The following is a 16,690-nucleotide window of genomic DNA, read 5'->3' as shown; positions in this document are numbered from 1 at the left end:
AGAAACCAGTGTGTATATTATGGGGACAGGTGGGCTGAATGTCTCCTTGTATTTTGTGTAGCCATTGAGCTACACTCTGGTTTTTCAGTGTTTCAAATATAAAAATGTAAATAAAACATATTGAACCTAAAGGGTTATTGTTCTAAATTCATGAATGTCTGGAATCTTACAGGATGCAATGATGATTCTCCAAATAATTTTTAAACCATATTGCTGTTTTTTGGATATAAATTATAATTAATGATTTTAAGTAGTGTTGAGTATCTGAAGCATTATCTCACACAGTTGAATCAAGTGCTTTATTAATGAAAAACACATGAATCCCATTCAAGAAAATTTCTAAAGTGATTCTCTTGAGTCTTTACAAAAGAGAGCACTGAGGTATAGAAAGCCTTCAACCAAGGAGAGCCGAGCAATAGCAATAACAAAAGCTCTGAAGGGTTCTTCACAAGACTAAAGCTAGGGCAATGAATTTCTTCTATTGCTCATCCTGCTTGGATATTTATGTATGCAGGTATGGTTCTCCTCTGAAAAACTTATCAACAGTGATACCTGAGTTTTAAAGTGGTGCTTATGAGTCTCTTTATGACATCATTAGATGACTCCTTGTACTTTGTGTAGCCATTGAGCTACACTCTGGTTTTTCAGTGTTTCAACCTCCACCACAGGGCATTTTGTATTTGCTTTAAAAAATATGAAGGCCAACTGAGACATATTGCTGGAGGGAGTGACATCATAGGTGTTAAATCAAGATGTGAAAGAAAAAACACCAACCTCACAACTATGACATACATCTTTCTTATTTCAGACTAGAAACTGGATTCTCAGCATAGATCTCAAACAATACCCATAATGGGATGCATTGATATACAACAGTCTACTAGCTACATGCTGCCAGGAACATCTTGTTTAAAAGCCAATGCCAGTGATACAAGGCCTTGTCACATATTTCTTGGAAACACCTTCTCTTTTCAATCATAGGTCCTTGATTCATAGACTCAAACTTACTAGAACTGTTATCAACAACATTTTCATGAGTTGCAGTCAATGAAGACCAAGTCTGATTCAGTGGTGAGGAGCAACAGGAGTTCTTAAGGTACTTCAGCGGTACCAGGTCATGGAAATTGGATAATTTTGAGTCTGGTTGCTGAGAAGTGTACTATGTCTTATTTCAACAATGAAACAGAAGGCTAGGTAGGGTTTGGTTTCATAAAGTGACCAAGAAGTTTGGAGCAACCTCTTTGAGTTGTACCATCTATAGAACACATACAGGGAGGGCTTTCCACATGGAATCCACAATGCCACATTCCATCGGTTGAATTGGTCCAAAGTGAGAGGAACATCTGTGCTTCACGCTCTCACTTTGGTGCAGAAGGCTATACAGCAAATAATGGTGATATTATCATAGATATTCCTAATGTGGTAAAGAAATCCACACTCAGCCATGCTCTCATTTCTCAAAGACACTTCTATTGCCCGGGTACCTAAAATGCCAAAGCAATACACTGCAACATTTCTTGAGTAAGCTTCAAGTCATAGATCTCTTCTGATGTTAACATGTCTATTACATCCGTGTTTTCCAAAGCTATCTCTTTCAACCAACTACAAATCACAATTTATACAGGGACCCTTTCTCAAAGCACAGTCCTCACATATATTTTTTTTAAGCAATCAGCCTTAAAACCTGGGGAAATATTTCATTACCTATTGAACTCCATAATTCTTTTCAATGGGATTGTCCCCTTCTCATTTGAGTTAGAAGCAGGGATAATCCCATTGAAAAGAAATCTGGGGTTTCTGAGGCAGAGGATGACTGAGTATTTGTCTGGAGGCATAACAATGGTTCTGAGTCTCACAATTCTCAGTTAGGGACTACCTCTGTAAATCCAATTCCCTCTGAGAGGCCTCTGAGAACCTAAGAACCCTGGCATCTGTGCTAATCTTTGGTAAGATATGTAGATCCTTCTGTAGCTTCCCCTCAGAAACCAGACTTACCACCCTGGCAAAGATCTTCTAGTTCCTTCTATTGATGAGTTAGTGGGGGTACAGAGAAGAAGGGTTTCTCGTGTTAAGACACAAAGCATATTTGTGTAAAGTCAGTGTCCTGGCACTTGACCAATACCAGCCAGAGACCTGGGAGGACCAGACATTTGACACTTGGGATGGAGTTAGCCCCAAACCAGATGGTGTTGTTTAGGGCAACTTCAATTCTTTAACTTCACCCTCTCCATCCAACTGCTTAGAATGCTCCCTGACAGAGAGAGTCCAATGGGGGCAGCAGAGACCCACCGGGGAACTGAAGCCCAGAAAGAGTTGAAGCTCTTCTGCAGGGAGGAGGCCTGGAATCCAGTGGAAGGCTGCAGGGGCACCTACAGGAGTGGGGGGGATGCAGGGATAAGACTGTGGTTTTACATTCTTGTGTTAGCTTTCTATCATTCTAACAAACCCCTGAAATAATTACCATTTTACCATATGAATTAAAAGACAGGATAAAAATATTTATATTTTGAAACAAGAATGGAAGTGAACATAAGAATGCCAGCATGCACATCATACTTGTGACAACAGCATCATAAACAAGAATAGATGAAGGTAGAAGGAGAGGTAATATGGTAATAGAACTCAGGCAGCATCATTGCAAACTATGTTGGTATTGATGTAAAGTAGTTGATGTAAAGCATGTAGAAGCCAGTATGAAAATAAATTTCAAATATAGATAAAAGGATATGAAAGGTAACCAAAGTGGTATGATGGAGTAAAAATAAAGCAATCACAATGGAAGCTGGTAGTGGAGCAGTGAGGAACTTAAGAAAGGTAAACACATGAAGAAAACAGCACATTGGCAGAAGTCTGTCATTATCTGTGATGACATTAGAAGAAACACATGAGTCTTAGTTTCTAAATACCTTAGAAGCCTGCATCTGCAGAAGGTTTCACACAATTTTTCTAAACTATTGCATGTAGGGATATAGGCTTGAGTTTGATGGATTCTCTTCTAACAGAAACAAAGCTCCTGGTAACAGGAACAAAGCCCCTGGTAACAGGAACTTGACCTGCCATGACTTTCCATGCACTGTGAATGCCACCAATCTGAAACACAGGACAGGGTACATTTTGGCACTACTGGCACAGAATGAGGCTGGATATCCTGACAACAGGCTCTCCAGTGACAGAGGCTTTAGGGTCCCCAGGAGGGGACTGCTACTCTGTGAATTCTCAACCAGCAAGGGTCAGTGGAGGGGCATTCAGAGGCAGCCAGGAGAATAGCTAGGGTTGTACAGAGTTCAAGAGTGAGGCTAGCCCTGGGAGCCAACAGGAGAAGTCCAACTTTAGTCCCTGAAAGGACATCAGGAAAGGATAAACTGTATCTCAGGCCACAGTGACCACATTCTGAGGGTCAGACTTACACAGGGTCAACCCCAGGACACTAGCAAGAACAATTAATACTGCATGGGCCTCCTGATAATCTCAGGGAACTATTTATCACTGTCCAAAAGTCATCCCTGGGAAGGCTTCTCTATCCTAGGGTCTTCCAAGGATGCCTGCACAGTTCTTTCTGGCATTTCCTTCCACCTCTAGCCATACCTTTCCTCAGGAAGAAATTCCTATGCAGTCTTGCATGAGGGAAGAGGGCACTTGGTCACTTTTCCCTGCATAAAGCATTTACAGGCTCCTTGAGGAGACTCTCAGAGTGACACTGACTCTCTCCTGCCTCAGCTTATAGTCCTGAACCTGGAACCTCTCACCTTGGTTGAAAGGCTGGATCCTCCCTGCTAGAGGGATCCTTGACAACTCATTTTTCAGAGCTCATCCCTGGAAACTGTGACATTGATGAACTTCACAGACCATAAGGGACCTAAAGTTGTTTAGTTCATCAGGTCTGAATTCTGGTGCTTTTAAACATGCCACATAAAACATGGATGATTAAAAAGAGCAAACATGGCTAATAATGGCACATTGCAGAATGAGATGTGTCAAACACAATGTGTGAGGCTAAAATTGGTAGTAAATACATAAAAGATGGTGGTTGAATAAGCAAACAATGTATAACATGTGAAATGCATAAAAGCATGTCAACAAGATATACATTAAATGAAATGCCAAAGATAAAACCAAAGTCCATCACGGAGCTGCTGAGAGGATGTTGAGGAATGTGAGGGTCCATGGTGACCTTATGCTGAGTCACTTGTCATCAACGGTCTCTCAGCAGGGAGCCGCTATGCCTGTGAACAGGAACATGGAAGGGCAACAGCCCATTTGAACTAGACCAAGATAAACAAACAAACAACATTATCATCATCATCATCAACAACAAACAGTTCAGAAGAATTAGATGAGTGGCAAAGAGTTCAACACCTGGAAAGTGACTGTAACCAGAGGTCAGGAAAGTCAAGGGTGATATTTTGCCCAAAGCAGCTTGAGGAAAGTTGAATGCTGAACCTCTACTTCCTCAGTGTCTTCTTTTGTCCCCACAGCTGATTTCAGTGGCTTCCTATTAGTAATACACCCAGAGGATTTATAATTTTCATGGTGACCAAACACATACTTCCCCAAATATATAGAGATGAATGAAAGAGGTCTTAGAGAGCCCTGCTGTGCCATGCATTTGAGGACAGAAATCAATGAAGAGAGATATCTCCCACATGAGCATTCAGGGACTCTTATGGTTTGAATATAGAATGTTCCACAAAAGCTCATGGGTGAGAGAATGCAAGAATCTTGAATGGAAAAATGAAGAGGTTGTGAGGTGTAAACTAATCCGTGTTTAATCTAATGATATAGGTGGTAACTATATGCAGGTCAACTATGACTGAATGAAGTTGTCACTAGGGATGAGACTTTAGGGTTTATATATTGTTCTGGTCTCTCAGAGAATGAGATCTCTCTGCTTCCTGATTGTCATGATTCAAGATGCTTTTCTTCTCTATGTCATTTGGCCATGATACTCTGTCTCAGTTTGGACCCAGAACAATGGAGATGCCCATGTATGAACTGACAACTCTGAAATCCTGAGTCAAAATATAATTCCTCCTCTAATTTCTTCTGGTTGGGTTTTCATCACATCAGCAACATATCTGACTAATCATGGACCAGGAAGGACATTCTATAATCAGAAAGCTGCTCTAGGCTGCTAAATTTCATGGTAAATATCCAGATGCCCCATCTAGTACCACTCATTCCTTGCATTTGGCATAATTAAAATAGAGTCAGATGTCCTAGTTATTCTGGGTTATGAAAGGCTTGAAGCATCAGAAGCATGCTGGAGGTGAATTCAAGAACATCTGAACAACCTGAGCACTCCTCTCTATGTAGTGGTCCTATAGATACAGATATACAGGTATGAGGCACAGGATTGAAGGGATTCACTTATAGCCTCCATAGCTTGTACAACCGGAAACATTCCTCCTACTACCAGAAATATACATGTGATCAATTTTGAGAAATATACCAAAGTTATCATATTTGTAACTAAAAAAGGCACCATATTCCACCTGTGTAAACCAGGAACTCATTGCCACTTCCATGACCACTTAGTCTCCACCTAAAGATAATTATGATATCCAGGCTACATCTAATAAGGTGATACATCAAACCATCCCAACAAAAAATGTGCATCTTTTCAAAGTAAGAGAATACAATACACTTTTTGACCTCAAGTGTGTTTATTTTCTTCCATCTATGATATCCTGTAAATTAAATGTTGAAATAAAACCTTCACTATCTTTTTTTTTCTGTTTATACCAGGGATTGAAATCAGGGCTTGGATAATTACCTATTTTTATCACACCTATTTTAGATGACACTATGTTCAGACAGGGGAAGGAAAACATATTCAAATACATTTACATTATAATAAATATTTTCTTACAGTATTCTAATTCCTGTGATCATCATTTGTACTTTCTTGTTGATCTCTAGCTTCTAGATGATGCTCAGAATAGAGCAAAAATAAAACTAAAGAGGGAATTTGAAGAAGTGAAGCAAATACTGGTACCTGCAGGAGAAGGGGAAAACAGTTCAAGCTGAGTTAAAATTATAGAACCTTAATTTTATCCATCCTTAATAAAAATTTGAGAATAAGTTACATCCATTATGTGTCACTGTATTGGGCAAATTGAAGAAGATGCTGCTGATGGAGCTTCTGATTCTGAATGACACCTGCAGAGATGCCAACATTAAATCACCAGCCCTTGCATTTTCTCTTGTGGCAACAGCCCAGGCTGCTCCAAGGATCATAACTGGGGCTGCATCTTTTCTCTCACTAGTGACCTTGATTTCTCCTTTACAGCTGACCATACCATAATGTTTTGTTATCAGACAATTACAGACCTCTGTCATGCCAAAAGAAACTCCTCACCCTACTGCTGTGATAGCCCCTCCAGGGCCAGAGGCTGGGTTGATCTACACACTCTACAAATACCTGACATGTTGGCACCAGCCACTTTAGCCCTTGAGTACCCTATTGAACCCAATGGTGTGTGAGGTACAGTGGCTACTGAAGTTCGAAAGTCCAATATGTGTGTCCATCCTTTCTAAAAGATTGAGACTGAAGGTGGAGCTGCCGCTGGCAACTAATCTATGAACTTCTGATCTCTGGACTCTTTGATCAATAATGATCTGACCATTATCGGTTTTCTGCTGATCCCTTAATAGGTCATTGCCTTTGCTTGCCTGTGGTCAGTGCAGGAAGCTGAGGCTCTTGTCCATTCATCTTACCATCTAACTAAACAAAAGACAAAGGAAACTGTTGTCCTCCAACTTAGCTTTTTGTCCCTCACTCCACCTCTGTGTGGACGAAAGGGGTTCTAAAACCTGCACTGAATAGTAGTAAAGTATTAGGGCCCAAGTCATTCTACAGCACTCACCATCTTTCAAGGTCTTACCCAAGAGAGAATGGTCAAAAGGCTTCCATGGAGACAGGTGGCCCTTGAGTATAGTGACAGAGGGAGTAACTGTAAAAGATATCTAGGAAACTTTTATTTTCACAGTGAAGTCACACTCTCTCTGAATGAACAGCATTTGTGAACCTTCTGTGGTCAGGAAAATCATTGATGAACTGATTCAATAAGTAGTCAAAATTTGATGTGTTGTTCAGTCACTACAGTGCCCTCCAAGCAGAAGATGCAACTTTTTTTCATATTGCCTGCCCCACTGAAGTACTAGGAGATTGTGCCATGTGAGAAACACTTGAGAAGAATTTTGAAAAGTAATGCAAAGAATAAAACTGGAGCACTATTTTTAAAATGATGGGGATATTCTATTTAAAATTACAGAACCTTTATTTTACACCTCAATACAATTTTGAGAACAAGGTACATCCATTATGTGTCACATTACTGGGCAAACTGTTGAAGTCTTTTTAAAACTTTTTTTTATAGAAAAAAATCATGATGGATGTAAAACCCATACATGCCTTTTTGCTGTATACATGTAAAGAAATTGTAGATAAAAGTGTATTTCATCAAAACAAATGAACAAAAACTGGATATTTTACTACACAAGGGTCCTGATGCAGAAATATGTGTGTATGTGTGTGTGTGTGTGTGTGTGTGTGTGTGTATGAAATGTAGCATTTTATTCTTTCATGTGTTATAAAGCAAGAAAAAAAATAAACCTTTTATTTCAGTAAAAGATTCTTTCTGGTGTTGTCAAGAAATAAGACAAGAGTATTTTCTACCTTTCTGTTTTTATATTTTTACATATTGGAATAGGTTTAAAGAAAGGAATGTATTTATTTTCCTTTATGGTGATTTAGTGAATGTATGGTGACAGCAGTTCCTCCCTCAGAATAAAAGGTACTGCATTTTACTCAGTCAACCAGCATTTGAAAGAAGACATGAGACTGGACAAATGAGTTGAGACTTCTAATTACAAGATGTGTGCCACATGACCTTGATGCATATTTGCCAAATTTGATACTGTAAAAAAATTGATAACTGTTTTAATATATGACTAGTGAGTTTAAAAAAAAACATGTCATCATGGACTACTTTTTGTTGTTACATTCAGATTTCAGAGGTAAAAATTATGTGTGATTGAAACACCAGTTGACAGACAAAATTGGAACTTTATTCTATGCATTGGAAGTCCTTATTTTTTAACAAAAATTACTTAGATAATTGTATACCTACAAAAGTTTTTACAAATATGATTTTTTAAATTTTCATTCTGGAAAAGAGTGGTCATCAGAATCGTCAGTTGGCACCTTCACAGTCACCTCTCCATCACCTTGTCTCACTTGGAACCATTTTCATTTTATGCTATGCATTAGACAGTTGTTTGTGTTCATCTAGTTTTCATTTAATGTACCACTGCTCTTTGTGTTACACATGCTATTCTTTTGGTTTATTTACAATACATGCTGTGCCATTATGATTTTAATTTTGTTGTGTTGGTTGAATAATTTGTAGGACCTCAAACACTTGAGGTGACAGTGAAAAATGATACAAGTATTTCTTTCAGCTTCATTTCAAATATATTTAACATGAGTATTTTGGATGTTTATCAAAGGTCTTTTATAGGGAAAGTAAATGTATGAAATAATAGATGATTAACATATATGAATAATGTTGACTCTGACTAAATTTTGAAAACTTAGTTGACAAAATATTGGATCAATGGAAAAGAAGCATGAATTTTTAAATCTGAATACCTTCGTTCTCAGTATTGTCATTCTTTTTTTTTACATATTTTTTTAGTTGTCAATGGGTCTTTATTTTATTTATTTATCTGTGGTGCTGAAAATCAAACCCAGTGCCTCACATATGCCAGTTGAGTGCTCTACCACTGAGCTACAACCCCAGCTCATCATTCTTATTTTTAAATTATTTTAGTTGTAGATGGACATAATGCCTTTATATTATTTGTTTATTATGTGTGGTGCTTAGGATCAAACACATGGCCTCACACATGTGAGGTGAGTACTCTACCACTGAGCCACAACTCCATTCCCTGTATTATCATTCTTTATTAAATTTATTTCTTATTAAAATATATAGTTTTTAAGACATTTTTACAGTATTATGTAACTTTTACCATAGTTAGATTGGAGTGATGCTCATGTTTCCATAGAGCAGACATTTATATTTTGTCTAGACTTTATTGTTATCTTAGTAGTTTTCATGCTCTATATATTCAGAAGCCAATTGATTTCCAATGAAAAATATCAGTTAATGTATTTAAAGCCATTGTTACAAGTTTATAATATATGTTTCCAATTTGTTTTATATGTATGTGATATATTACAAAAAATTCTTCTTGATTAAGAAAATGATACAAAATTTAAAACCACATTTTAAAAAAATTTATTTGTTTTAATTAGTTACACATGACAGTACAATAACCTTGACATATCATACATTTGAATCAGATAGGCTATAATTTCTAATTTTTCTGAGTGTACAGGTTGCAGAATCACAATTTTAATAAATGAAAAATTGCCAATTGTTTCCCAGCCCTTTCTTATATTGGGTGTCTTGACTTGAGATTTATTTAGCTAATGAATGGATAAATTAATTAAACATGAAATTTAGTTGGGATTTTACTTAGATTGCAATTTAGTTATTCATTTGTTTATTGAATCCATTCACCCACATCATTAATTTAGTGAATTTTAAATATCAGCCTAAAAAACAACCAAAAAAAGCAAACTGAGGGGTATGGGAAGAGAGGAGTGATGATGATGGAGGTCACCAGGGTAACTGCTTAGTAATTCATTGAGATCTACCTCAGGAACATCTACCTCTGTTTAGTGTATTTTCCTAAGATGTGTTTTCTTTTATAGAATGAGTTTAAAAAGCAACTGTTACCAAGGAAATATAATTTTATGTAAAAATTTAGTAAGAAGTACTAATATTTAAATTATTAAATTAGAATACATAAAACTGTAAATTCTATACAATATAGACTTTTATGTCTTTGGAACAGTAAAACAATTCTTACTCCAAGTCTTGCAGTCTAATTCCAGCTGCTGTGCACTATAAGTATCATCTGTCCTGTGTCCCAGGGCCAAAATCACTGCTGTCCCAGGTGTCTTACAGAGTCTATAACACAGAATCAGGTAAAAAGTCACTTGGGATGAGTTGCTGGCCACAGAGAGTGACCAGGACCACAACTGTCCTCAGGATATGCAAGATGAATTTGGGCCCTGATCTCTCCTGGGGTCTGGGCAGGGAGCACTGAGGCTGATATGCTGCCCTCAGCTGAGGGTGTTGTTTGTGGGCAGAGAGTTTCTATGAATGTTCTCAGGAGAAAATTCCAATGGACATTTTCACCTTCAGAACCTTCTGAGGCTGCTCCCCTAGACAGTGAACATATGCTAGCTGAGTGCTCTACCATTGAGCTACAACCCCAGCCCATCATTCTTATTTTTAAAATATTTTAGTTGTATATGGACACAATGCCTTTATATTATTTGTTTATTATATGTGGTGCTTAGGATCAAACACAGGGCCTCACATGTGTGAGGCAATGGAAAGAGTTATCTAGGAAATTTGGGTGTAAAGACTGAGTAACACACATATGGAACTCTGAGGAGCCCACCTATGATGACACAGGGTGGAGAATGGACCCTGCTCCTCCAGCCCTATCCTCTGTATTTCCATCATCAGACAGCTTCTTGCACTGATTTTAACCAAATTGTACCTTGCATTGAATGGCCATCTTCACATGGAACTGGGGCCACTTCAGAACTCTTATTGCTTCTGATGGATTGCATAAAGTGTAACAAAGAAAATTAAGGAAGCAATGGAGAATGTGTGGACTGATTTGACCTCTGCTCTCCCTCTCATTCTTTCCACACCCATATTTCCTCTTCCTAAACTGTTTTAGAACTTTGCTGCATTGAGCCCACATTTTAAATCAGGAGAGGGCCACTGGAAAAAATAATGTTATGGAAACTACTTTCCAATTGTGTAATCTTGACTTAGGAAAGGAAGGGTAAATTCATGCATGCTCTGAGCAAGCAAATACAGGAGAAGCCAACTGTTCAGTGGTTGCTAGAACAGAGCCAGACTGTGTCAAATACATCAGGGAACAAACAACTCAGAATTTCTGATGCCCCCTACAACTCAAGCTCAGTGTATGCCCATGCAGTATTGCTCAGCATGATTCTGTAGTGTTGCCTGCAGTCAAAATCCAGGACAAGACTAAAAATGTTAGTGCAGAGAGATTTAACAGACATTGAAGATCCAAGGACCTCAAAGATCTGGATAGGAAAGCATATTTAGAAAAGTTGTAAAAAGTGGGAAAGATGAAACATGGAAAAGCTACAGAGTCTCCACAGAAGGAAAGATAAATAAGAAAAACCAATAGGAAATCAATTACTTACAGATTTATGGTCTTTTTATCCTCCCCCTCTTACTCTGGATCAGTTTCTATGTCCTCTGTGGACCAGGGCTGTGATGGTGATGATGTGGCCTTAGAAAAAGGAAAGGCAGAGTTAAAGTCAAGGTGAGAACTTGAGTTTCTCCTGCTCCTTGTGTTCTAGAGGCAAAGTCAAAGCTCTCCATTCTGACTCTTGTCTGCACTCCTGTCTCCTGGCCTCCATCACCTCACCTCTGCACTGAGGAATAGATCTAGGATCACAAGAGCTCTTTTCCAGTTCATGTTCTGCCAGTGTACTAGGTAGGGACGTCTGTGTCATCCTATTCCTTCAAGAGGCAGCCAAAGTATTCCTGTTTTTCTGGACTTAGGCCTCTTGAATACAAGCAGATTCAGATTTTTCTCCTAGACCAGAGCTTGGGAATTAGATGAAGACTGGAGGTTAGAAACATGTTCAAGGAGAAACTTCTCCCCACTCTTTTACAGGAGAACACAAGGGATTGTCCAGGGAGCACCAAAAGAATTTTCTTTAAGTTGCCCACATTTGGGAGTTTATTTTAAACCAGGAGTAGACAAAACACAGAAGAGAAAGTGCTGTTATGAGAACATGCAGAGGGGAATTGTGACTTTTTATTCACTGCTTAGCACTAGTGAGAGCTTTGATTATAGGTTTACAAAGTGACTCTTAGAAAGTGTGTCTCACTGGATTCCTTTCATTCTGGGTCAAACCTAAAGTGCATGGGTCAAACCTAAAGTGCAAATCTTAGTTTTTTTCATGTACAATGCCAAAAAATAGCCAACAATTAAATCCAAGTTACTTGATGCTTAGGATAGGCAAATTCAGGACAGAGGAGACTTACATGGAAGATTGTGTTTAACTGGCAAAGCAAAAAAATGTCTTCTTACGAACTGGATGCTCAAAGTCACTAGGTCTACTAACTCTTATTTTTATAAAAGAAATACATATTTATGTTTATTTCTATTTCATACCCATTCCTAATTTCTCACATGAGTAGGTGAACTCAAATCCTACCAGGAAACCGTTCCATTGTGTCATACACCTAGGGTTGTTCCTACCTGCAGGCTCTTCCTCGTCACTACTTGAATCATAATCTTTGCTCCACATCCAACCTTTAGAAACACAAACATCAGTGACATTGTTACTTATGATTATCTCATGTTTTCTTCTGCACAATTAAGCTCATGATGGTTGCTAGGGTTGGATGTTGTTTGTCCCACACTGGATTGTGTGATTGAGGCTTGATCCTCAGTATGGCCATAATGAGAGTTGTGAAACCTTTATGAGGAAGGCTCTGCTTGGAGGTTTTGAGGTCATTTGAGAGTATGAGACTCAGAAGTAAGAATATAGATTTCTCAAACCCTTGTTAGATCCTGGTTATATAAGAAGAGCAAATGAATCATCTGATCCCTGCTGGCTTCCTGTCTCCCCATGTGATATCTCCCTCCTGCACCTGCATCCATGCTGACACCACCAATCGTGCAATGCAGCTAAGAGGGCATTCACTAAAGCCAAGTGTTTGCTTGTGCCATGCTCTTGTATCTCCAGAACTTTAAGCTAAACACACTTGTATAAATTCTTCAGTCTCAAGGGTTTTCTTATTAGCAAGAAAAACATAGTCATACTAATAGTAATAGTCAGGATCACTGTGATCTCTGTTCTGGCTTCTCATACCCTTGCTGAGTTCTGGGGAGTCAGAGACCTCAAACAGGATGCTGCAAACAATTGCCAACCTTCTAGTGAGAGAGTGGAGCTGAAGGAGTCAAATTTTAACTACTTCCTTCCATTGGCACATTATCACTCTCTCCTTGAAACAGACCAAGCTGACTTGCAAACTGTGATGCCAAGAGTTTCAGGAATATAAACTCACAGTACATACACTGTGCCATCATCAGAGCAGCTGCCCATAAGAGAATGGGAATGTTCTCTGCCTTATGCATATAGGTCACCTGGCACTTGAAATGTGGAATTGGGATGAGGCTTTGAAAGCTTTGAATTAAAATTTATATCAAATTAAATATAGATAGCAAATCTATATAATGACTGTTATTTGGATGGCCAAGACCTAGAGTTCTAAGATGAAGCAGACATGAATTTCCTTCCCCAGGGTTTCCTTGGACAGCAGTTTGCTAGCCTAACCTCACTTCTTATTTATAAGTAGACTATGGATTCATGCAAAAGGGTCAGGAACTCTCTGAGGGCCTGAGGACTCTGCATCAACAAAGTCAACATTAAGATCCAGATGGCTCCCCACCAGGTCATGCACATCTCACCTAGAGCTGATGTGAAATGCAGGTGCAGAGCTTGGACACAATGCTCTCTTCTTAACTTCCCTACCAATTCTGGCTGCTTCTGGTCAGATCCCAGGTGGATAACTGGCTCAGTATAGAACACTACATGCTTGACAAGTAAGATCTTAGCACAGAGTGGCACTCATCAAATGATGAAAAGGACTAAGATGAAGAGACTCTCCCAGGGATGAGCTCAGAGAAGAGCAGGAATGATGAGCTCCATCACAGTGAGTAGTCTGGATCAGTACCCATATATGTATAAATTAAAGGACCTAAATAGCATTTGGCTCTGAAAATGTGAAGACCTATCAGAGAAACTGTAATTGTGATATCCCCCAGGCCCCACAGGGAGCAGCACAGACCTTAACTGTGGGATCAGACACCACTGCTGAGCTGAGCTTGACATTCACTGGAGCCCATCTTCTGCTCTGTAAGTAGATGGGCTGTAGCTGCACTGGTCAGGCCCCATGAAAGTCCCCCCAGTTAAAACATTGTTTCTCACAAAGTAGTGTCTTCGAAATTACCCAATAAGGCCGGTTTCAATGTCAGTTGGAACATGCAAACAAAGCCCTTTCTTACTTACAGGAACCTGGGCATCTCCCCTGTCTCATGCCAACCATAAGTGAGCACAGTGTGTTGGTAGACCTCAGGGTCACTGCTAAGGATTGGCCCTGCCCAGAACTTTGTGCTTAGAATGAAGTTTGGAAGACAAATTCTGACACCTATCACAGAAAATGTATATGAACGTGAAAAACTGTCATGAGTGAAGTGTTATGAGAAATCAAATGCCCTGACTAAATACAGGGCCTACTGACAGGTGAGGTTTGTTGTTAAATGAAGTTGCTACTGCTTCAGTGACAAGAATGAACCAAGCTTTTTCTTTATTTAGTGTCATAAAATTTTTCCAGGTTTTGATGGGATATATTTTGCATTTTAACTGAAGTATTCTTTGCATGGAATGAACTCCATACATGGAAAGTTTATCATTTGCTCTATTTACACATACGCAAAATAATGATTTAATGGAGATGGCATTTTTTTGTTTATACATGTGGACATTGGCATCTTGGTGAGTATGTATATATATGTGTATATATATATATACACATACAGAAACATGTATATATATATGTATATATATGTGTATATATATGTGTATATATATGTACATATACATGTATATATATATATGTATATATATGTGTGTGTGTGTATATATATATATATATATATATATATATATATATACACATACAGAAACAAACAAATGTGCAAAAATGAACACACAGGCACAGTCAGAATCAAGAGACATGGATGTACACAGAGAAACACGTATAAATCTCTCATTGAACTAACCATATCATTCAATTCACACAGGCGCTTCCAGAAACTGTGAAAAATGGCAATAGTTTTTGTGTGTGTATGTGTGTGTTTTGGCGTGTGTGTGTGTGTGTGCATGTGCGTGTGTGTGTTTAATCAATTTGGACCACAAGCTCCTCAATTCTCATTTTCTCATTCTCAAAAAGGAGTGGAATCACTGAGACTCTGAACACAAAATAAAGAAAGACTGTGCAACCCTTGGCATCATCTACATTTTGCATCAGGAAGAGAGTGAGGCCAGGATACATACCATTTATGGCTCCACTTGAATCCTCCTGTAAGTACAGAAAAGGAGTCATTATGTAAGTCAAGCCATGCTCTGTCCTGTGTGCACAAGTGTTTTTTTTACTTGGTGACGTTAGAAAATCCAATGAGAAAGTGGTCAAGTCAAGGGAACTCAAAGGCAAGGACAAAGCAAATGTACACTCACCAAATGACACAAGCTTCTCTAGGGGAATTTGTGTCACAGGTCTATATTAGGTGATAAATAAGGAATTCAATGGCCAGGAGAAAAAACCGCAGCCAGGCACATAGGTTGCTATCATACAGTGTGTAGCTGATACTCTTTCTTGTTAATGTTGCTTCAGTGAGGTCTCAGTTGACAACAGACACCAACATGAGAATTTCTACACTCAGGAAATTGTGTTTGTCATCTCCAGGAAACCATATCATAGTACAATAGAAATAGAAACTAAAGAGCAACACTTGTTTTTCAGAGGAAGATAAGAAAACTTACCATGGATTTTGATGGGTCCTCCAGACCCATGCTTTCTCTAGGAATTAACTCCACCATGCCATTTGAGGAAACTAGGAGATGCAAAATGACTATTAGTATACTGATTTATTGCTTATGAATTGTTCAGGGCATTTCTTGATATGGACAGCAGTGAAAATATACAGCAAAGAGAAGAACAAGAATGAATGAGAAACAGAGCCTTTGGTCTTCAAGCTAGACTGAAATCACGTGTGATATATATGTTTTATATTTTATACCCCTTGAGATATGTCTGTCTATAGAGATGACCAGTGACACCACTTTAAAATAATCAAATATTTCATATCTCAGTAGGAGATATGAGAGAACACTAATATATTGGAATACCCTGGAGTGTGATATATTGCTTAGTGATGAATACAGTTCCCTATCCCAAAGCATCAGAACAATTTCCTAAATTCTTATTGCTTCTTTCACTTACAGAGTCAGGAACTTGGGTCTTTTGGCTCAGCATCATCTCCATCTACAGAGTAGGCCTAGTAACCAGAATTTTAGATCTGGGTGTCATAAAGTGTGAAGAAATTGTATCATACAAATCATGCATTAGTGTGGGTTTTTATTTTTAGAAAATGGACACTTGTGCTGGCCATTTTAGAACAGAATTTCTGAGGAAGCTCCCACAGCCTCACAAATGCATACACAATTATTACACATGGACATATCAGAGATACCTTCCCACCCTCATTCACATAAATGCACATCACCAAAAAGATAGTTGTTTCAGCATGATGGTAGATGGCCATAATCCTTCACTGGATTATCACTTTGTCACCATATCCCAATTCTCATTTCCAAAAGAAATCTGAATCCAGGATAATTTTTACATAGAAACTGGAAGGAATGTCTGACCTATCTAAGTACAGAGGTTTTTCTCAGCATGTTAGGGAGTTCAGAATACTTACA

At 38.5% G+C, this 16,690-nt stretch overlaps 1 pseudogene; it reads left to right on the top strand.

Annotated features, from left to right (window-relative positions):
• The first annotated feature begins 5,257 nt into the window (after nucleotides 1–5,257).
• Nucleotides 5,258–6,576, top strand: LOC124093462 (KH domain-containing RNA-binding protein QKI-like; annotated as a pseudogene).
• Nucleotides 6,577–16,690: the final 10,114 nt, after the last annotated feature.

This window comes from Marmota monax, unplaced genomic scaffold (assembly GCF_021218885.2).
Source record: "Marmota monax isolate L192 unplaced genomic scaffold, Marmota_monax_Labrador192_F-V1.1 WCK01_AAM20220418_F8-fsc00200, whole genome shotgun sequence".
NCBI lineage: Eukaryota > Metazoa > Chordata > Mammalia > Rodentia > Sciuridae > Marmota > Marmota monax.
Note: the sequence above shows the minus strand (reverse complement) of the source record. Positions and strands in the feature narration are given on the sequence as shown.